This window comes from Benincasa hispida, chromosome 10 (assembly GCF_027475165.1).
Source record: "Benincasa hispida cultivar pf3 chromosome 10, pf3_genome.v1.1, whole genome shotgun sequence".
NCBI lineage: Eukaryota > Viridiplantae > Streptophyta > Magnoliopsida > Cucurbitales > Cucurbitaceae > Benincasa > Benincasa hispida.
In genome coordinates this window covers 46,058,532-46,066,838 of record NC_143487.1, presented here as the reverse complement: position 1 = coordinate 46,066,838, position 8,307 = coordinate 46,058,532, and positions in this window count along the sequence as shown.

Genomic DNA, 8,307 nt, shown 5'->3' with positions numbered 1-8,307 from the left:
TTTATGATTATGATACCTTAAAGAGTCTCGAGATTGTGATTTGTTGTTTTTAGAGCAAATTGTAAATCTTCAAGCCTATTGTGATACAGTTTAGGTTGAAATTTATTGTATGTTTAGGAGACCTTCCGATTTCATGGTCGACCAAGAAACAACATATTGTTTCCAGACCTTCCGAATTATATTGGATTTAACAGCTCCTATGTGATCTACATTATGTATTTTTACCACATCCTCCAATCTTATGGAGTGATAATATTTCCGCTATTGCCTTAGCACAAAATCCTATTTTTAATGTGTATTTGAGCCAAGAACTATCCTTAGAGCTATAATAACTATCTCTTATTACAGTAAATACTATTTTATATTCTCTAATTAGCTATAGCCAACACTAATTCAAAACTCTCATTTTCTACCGTTTTTACTATTTTACATTTATCATTTTTTTATTCTTTGCCACCGTGTTTACTATTTTCTTCTCAAACTAAAATAGTTTGCACATCAAGCACATACTATTATAACTCAAACTAAAATAATCGATATTCCAAACACAAACTATTATAACTCGATTATAATAATCAATTCTTTACCTCAAACGTCCCATAGAGATTGATTATCAGTTCATTCGTAAAAGGGTAGTGGTGTTCTAAATGTTTGTTTTGTCCCTTCTTTTCATCAGTGAGCTGACTGGCGTACAATTCAATGAATTGCAGCCAAATTCTTTATGATCTCATCATTAGTTTGAGAGGCCATGTTGGAGAGTATTAAATAAATTAGTCTTTTAACCTAATTATCCCTATTATTGTGGGTGAATTTTGGTCTCATAGAAAAGGATTGATTTAGCTCATATCCTAATCTAGAAGGGTAAATTAAACCGTAATCAAATCTCTTATAAATATTCAATTATGACTACATATGAGGTGATCTAAAAACTTCTTATGACTTCTTCTCTATTATAAAGTCCTTATACTGACTTTGGCATCGAAACCTTTTTTCTTTGTCCTACAGGTTCTCCCTTCCTCAAATTACAAATTTACTATTGTTATCATGTAAATGTCATGTGCGCTTTTTCCTATCCAAAATTTGGCATCAACGCCACGTATAACTATTGTTAATTAGTTTTATATGTAACCTCCAAATGTTTTATAAATATAACTTCTTCGACAAAAATAAGTGTATAACATAACACTTTTTACATAAATAATATATCAGTGAATAAGTTAATTTGTCACTCATTTCTTGAAATCTTTTATAGAGAAATTGAATATCATGGTGTTCTATGAAGTAGAGAATAACAATTACTATGTAAACCATACTGAAATTTTGATGATTCACGAAGTTAGTCGAGAATGTGTATGATTAAGATTATTTACTCAAATATTCGTGAAACGTATAGTTTATCTTCAAACAATGATCATACAAACTTATATGAAAAAAATGCAACATGGATAACTCGAATCAAAGGAGAATATACTAAAGAAGATAGAACAAAAAACATATCTCAACAAATTAAGCTTTTTTAGATCCATGACTTTGAAGCATGTGGCAACATTGATGTTCAATAAATTTCTTCAAAAGATAACTCGACGAACTTATTTATGAAAGCATTACCTGCTGCAACATTTGAAAAGTTGGTGCACAACATTAGAATGCAACATTTTAAAGATCTCAAGCGATGTTTTCATGTGGAGAGCAAATGAGTTGCACTTCTTTTCTCTTAAATATAGTTTTATCTTATTGAATCTTTACTAGCATGATTTCGATGAGACAGTTTTTAAAGTATATGAATATTGTACTATTTTTCTTCATTAAGGTTTTGTCCCAAGATTTTTTCTAATAACACTTTTTTAACAACACATATGTTCTATATACCGTGGATATCTAAGAAATAGTGTTATAAAATATTTGAATAATTATATATTGATACCCATAGATTGTATATCTTCCAAATATTTTTTCCATTATTTTCTTCTACATCTTGTAAACTCTATAAATAATGGTTATTGAGATTTTTAAAATACACAACTGAATATCACTACAAGAAATTGTGGATATCCCAATGCAATCATTTGCATTGAGATAGCATTGTTTATGCCAATGAAAATGGGTATGTAGACAAAAATAAGCTTATCCTAACACAAAAATTGAGATAAGTGGTGCCAAAATTACCGTAGAAAAAAAGGTGAATGAAAAAAAAAAAAAAAAGAGACTTTAGCTAACACATAAAAAGACTTATCCCAACGCATTATTAGACTTATCCCAACGTTTTTCTTTAAATGTATGTTTGTATTGAGAAAGATTATCCCCAACACATCAACATGTACAGAATTTTCTCGACGCATGCCTGTGTTGGAAAAAGCAGAAAATCTTATAGTGGAATACATTAACTCTCTACTTTACTCTCGTTTTATTCTCGATATTCTTGTTTTACAATAAAACATTCTATATTCTATATTACTTTTTTTTTTTCTCTCAAATGTACTCATCTCTCTCTCTCCCTCCCTCGTCCATCGCTTTCTCCTTTCATTAACTAAGCATTTCATGAAAGTACTCGTACTAAAATGTAGGGCTAGGATGCCTATAGAGAGGCATCACATGTGATCAAAGATATTTCAGTGGTGATGGGGACGGCTGTGAAATTGGATGAGTAATTGTAAACTCAATCGTGCAGCATTTATTTTGATAATTAAAATTCCATCGGTAATTATTTGATTTATATTTTTAAATTTTAAAAATAAAACCTATAAACATTTCTTTCACTTCATAATTTCCGACTTTTTATCTAATTTTACAATAATGTTTTCAAAAACCAAGCCTTGAAAATTTTAAAATATATATATATAATTTTTAAGAACTTATTTTTATTTTTTAGATTTGGCTGATTAAACTCTTTTACTTGAAAAAAATTATGGTAAAAATTGAGAGGAAATAAATTTAATTTTCAAAAATCAAATGATTATCTAACAGAACCAAAGGGAATTAAGAAAAAAATAGTCTTGCTTAAAGCTCTAACTCCAAAATTATATAATATGTTGGGAAATTACAATAAGTAGCAAATTAAAAATAAGGTTTAGCAACATGTTTACAACATTTAAAATTTTGCAGATGTGACAATACCATAAAATTATCCCTATGATGAAAATCACGTTACTCATTTTGGAATAGGTTTCCGATTTTAAAATTTTTGTTATTCCAAAATTACACTTCATCTTAGTTTTACAGTTCGACATGAGGATTTCTTCTACCGTCCACTTGCTCTTTTCTATCTGATTGTCATGTGATGGATTGCTAAGTAATACACGACAAATGATTGTTAATAATATAACAATTTTGATGATTGCTAAGTCATACCCAATTAGATGATATACGTTATATTATTTGTAACAATTAGATGATATCCTAATCAGTGTTAGTTATAATTAGCTATATCAATGTGATGGATTGCTTAAGTAATATACACAGTTTAAGGTACATTATGGGATTACTATTTGATTTTCAAGTGATTGCTATCTAATTACCATCTTTGGTATTAAATACTTATATATCAATGTGATTATTATTTGATCGATATCTTTTTTTTTATTTGATTGTCATGTGATTGCTATCTGATTAATATATGATTTTTATCAATTACCATCTTTGGTATTATATATTTATATATTAATGTGAGTTATATCTTATTTTAGGTTGTTATGGTATGAGTTATTCATACAATTATTTATTCACTTCCTTAATCATCTGGTTGAACTTAACATTAAGATCTCAGTTGTGCTATCTTCTACATTCATACCTAAGACTAAGGTACTAAGCTTAAGACCATTGATCATTAAGGGCTAACCCACAAAAAAATTGTCTGATTCTGTGTTTGTTGCATATTGAAATGTATGTCTAGGCTTTTAGACATGAGTGTATCAACAATAAATCTAACAACAATCAACATACAATCAATTTACTTATATTTCATATATCAATAAATTTATATACTTTATATATCAATGTGAGAGGTGAGTTATAACTAATTTTTATATCAGATAGTAATCAGACAACAATTACATAACGATTAATATCATTGGCCAAAAAGATAATAATCAAAGTCTAATACCAATCAAACAACAATTAGTTTAGTATCATTAGCAATCAATATAAAATAGAAAGTAGATAACAATTAGTATCAAATAGCAATCAGATAACAATCATTCTCAAATAGCTACAAGTATTATTAAGAATCAATATCAAATAGTAATCATACAACAATCAGATGAAAATTGGTATTGTTGACAATTAGTATCAGATAGTAATCAAACAACAATCACATAATAATCGATGTTATTGACATTCAGATAACAATCAATATCAAATAACAATAAGATAACAATCAAATAGCAAATCAATATCGTTAGAAATCATTATAAATAACAATCATATAATAATCAGTATCAAATATCATTTGGATACCAACCACAAATATTTGATATCAAATATCATTATTATATGTAATCAAAAGTGGATTTGTTTTATGAGTCTCCTATAATATTTTAATAATTTCTTGTAACTTCTATCTCCCTAATGGATAAAGGGAATCCCTCTAGATATTGTTGTCATTGTTGCATGTCTTATAAACTTTGAAACAATATATTATCTTCCACATTGTTTTGTGGTCCTTCAAAAGGTTGAGGAAATTTAGAATGGCTTCTCTTCTCATCCTCTTATTATTGCATGCTCTTTTAAAACTTATCCAATTGGTGTAATGTCTTTTTAGAAACTTGGTGATGATCTTGAAGGTTTTCATAGGCTTAGTACATAACTTTAGATTGATAACTATTTCAGTTTCATTTTTTAGTTTTTGAAAATCAAACCTATAAACACTTTTTTCACCTCTAAATTTCTTGTTTGTTTATATACGTTTTATCAATGTTTCAAAATCAAGTCAAGTTTAGAGAACCGGAAAAATGTAGGTCTTTGGTTTTTGGTTTTTAGGTTTTTAAAAATTAAGACTACAAACACATCTACCACCAAACACATCTACCACACCTCTAGATTTCTTTCTTCGTTGTCTAGTTTTACAATTTTTTCAAATTTTCAAAAATCAACCCAAAATTTGAAAATTAAAAAAAATAGTTTTAAAAATAAAATCGTTTTTGGAATTTGGCTAAGAATCTAAATCTTGTACTTACAAAAGATGCGAACCATTATAAGAAAATGTGAGAAAATAATAGACCTAATTGTCAATAACAAAAACTAAAAACAAAATACTTACAGAGAAGCGATTTATTTTTAAATAGAAGCTATAATATTAATTTTAACCATGCACAAAGATGATTATTGCAATTGTTTGATACACTCCAACAAAGGTGATAGTAGGCTTTCAAAAGATGGTTCTGATCTCTTGAACATGGACAACACTGATCAGATTTAATGTATAAGATTAACAATGAATGTCAGTTGGTCATTAATTTTGATTTTTTTTTTTTTTTCCCTTTAAGGAATGAAGAGGGAAAAGAGTTAAGTGCAAATAAAGACCACAATTTCAAATTGAAATCAACTCAAGGTGTGAGGTAAACAAGATCATTGTTGAAGACCAAGAGGTAGATAAGGATCACCTTAATTATGGTTTAAACACTTCAGCAATCCACAAGGAATATGATGATGAAACCAATATTTGAATGTTTACCATATATAAACAACAGAGTGAACATAACTCAACTGGCATACAAATACGTTAGGAATCAAAAAGGATGTGGTTTGAATCTCACTATCTTAATTGCACTAAAAGAAATCAAGACTTGGACATCAGTTTATTGAGATATTTTACAGGATGATCATATGTGATTCAATATTAGTTCTGAGTGAATTATGATGATCTTCTGCCTATGAGAGCCCATTCTTTGATTTACATGTGTGGTAATGACCTCTTAGTTAATTTAATAAGCCTACCATTTTGAGAAATTTACCAAACAGAGCGCTAGGAACATAACTTTTACAAGATGGAATTCACACATTCCTATATAGAAAAATTAAGTAGATGGGTGGTTCCTTTAAGTGACAATTTTGCTATTTGAACAATGTGGTCATACTCTCGTACTATACAGAGAAGGACTTGTAATGATACTTAAGGTGCAAGATGAAATTACATGGGTAAAATGGACTTTTTATCCATATTCATTAACACTTGTCCTAGAGTGTAAAGAATGCAACTCTAAGTCTATAAATCTATACTGAAATGACTTAGAGTTAGCGGATGAAAGTTAATTGATTAAAGGGTTTAATTAATTAATTTTGTATCATTAAAGCTTATAATTTATAAGTTCATAAGTTCTTCTTGCTCTATAATGAATAATATTCAATTTAGTTGAAAGAATTAAGATGTTCAAATTAATATTTAATATATTTGATATATTAAATGCAAAATGAGAGAATTGAATTAAATTTTGATAGGCTCAAAATAATATTTAATATGCTAGATATAAAAGAGAAATAAATATATATTTTGTATTTGACACATTAAATATTAAAAATAATAAATATTAGATACATAAAGGAAAATATATATTTAAAATATTGAACTAGATATCAAATAAGTTTATATTCCTCGTTCAAATTTTAAATATATATCAAATAAGTTAATATATATTGTGAATGAGATTCAATAAGTATAATATATATTTTGAACATATTAGATATTAAAATATAATACGGCAAAGATTGACCCCAAGTCCCTGATAGGACCTTTGGGTAGCCATTTGGACATCGTGCATGTCTCCTCTAAAGAGAATTAGAGTTTTTTCTAAACCTTTCCCATCCCTTGCGAAAGATTTTCTTTCAAGGAGGCTCTGCAAATAGGATTGGTAAAATTTTCTACGGAGTCGGATTTCTATAGAATTCTATCTCGATACCGAGTTTGATTGGGAATAGGTCAAATCGGGGATCTTTTTAAGGTCTCCGTCTAGGGACAAGGAGGGTATACCTACTTCGACCTTGACCCCGACCCCGATTAGATTTTGATTAGGTATTTAACTTTTTGCATTTAGCCCACTAGCCTAACTAAAGTGTCCAAGCCCAAACGCAACCCTAATTTGGCCAATTTGAGAAATGGGGAATGGGTCCCTGTGGGGACTGTTCCCCCAATGGGAAATCCTAGCCCTTGTCCCCGCCTTCGAATGGTGGAGACATAAGAGTGGGGATGGACTAAATTCTCCCATCGAAGACGGGGATGGGGAACCCTCTCGATCCTGCCCTGGTCCCATTGTCAATCCTACCTCCAAGTTTGTTCTATGTTCAAGTCTGTAACAAGGAATTTGTGGAAGTCTTGAAGGTTAAATTTTGTTAGAGTTGGAGAACTTGCCATATAATTCTCCATCGATTATTTAACGTAAATTTTGCTTAAATTTATAATTTTAGTTTAATTCTAAAGAAATTCAAAGATGAACTAATTCTTTTAGTATGAGTTAAGATTACAAACACATGAATGAATGATGAAATATAAAATGGACTTTGAATTAGTCAAACAAAAACAAACTAAACTACTACATCAATTCATTAAAGTTTGGTCAGTCATTACCGATAAAACATAAACTCTTTAGGAACAAACCATAAAGAAATACTAATAAAGAGAAAAAGAGAATGGAAGAAAAACTCCATGACACTTGTCACCCTTATTTCCATCGTGATTCGCAATCTCAAGCCTTGAATCTCTTTCTTCACTTTTATGGGTGTTCCCTAACTCCCAAAACTAAGTAGAAATCGAATATAGACCTTTTCCCTCTAAATAATCTCCTTTCGAATTAAATGAAATATATGTTTATAATCGGTCATCCCATAACTCAATTTAATAGGAACCAATAATCTAGTTAAATTAGAAATAAACAATAAAACAATGCTGGAGAAAAATGCTTAATATCTAAGGAAAAAAGTTTTCATATCATTAAGCATAGGGTTGATGTGTTGTCTGGTGTTGAGCATAAAGTTGACATGCCAATAAATAGAAATGGAATATAGACCTTTGCGGCGATGAGATGCTACTGGCAGTGTCTAGACACTACCTATGCGTTTTTTTTTTTTTTGAAACTTCTGCAACAACATTGCTTTTTCTCGTTATCTTCTTTTCTTTTATTCAATTCTTGTTCTCTGACTTACAACTTAGGCTTTTCGATTCTTACCATATAATCGCATTTTCTCAATAGTTTCTCTAAAAACTCAATTTAACTCCAAATGCTCAAAATCTATAAATAATTAAACATATATGTGAATTCACTTAAATACATCTCAAAGCTAGCAATAACTAAGGCCTAAAGATGGTTCACTCTGTGCACT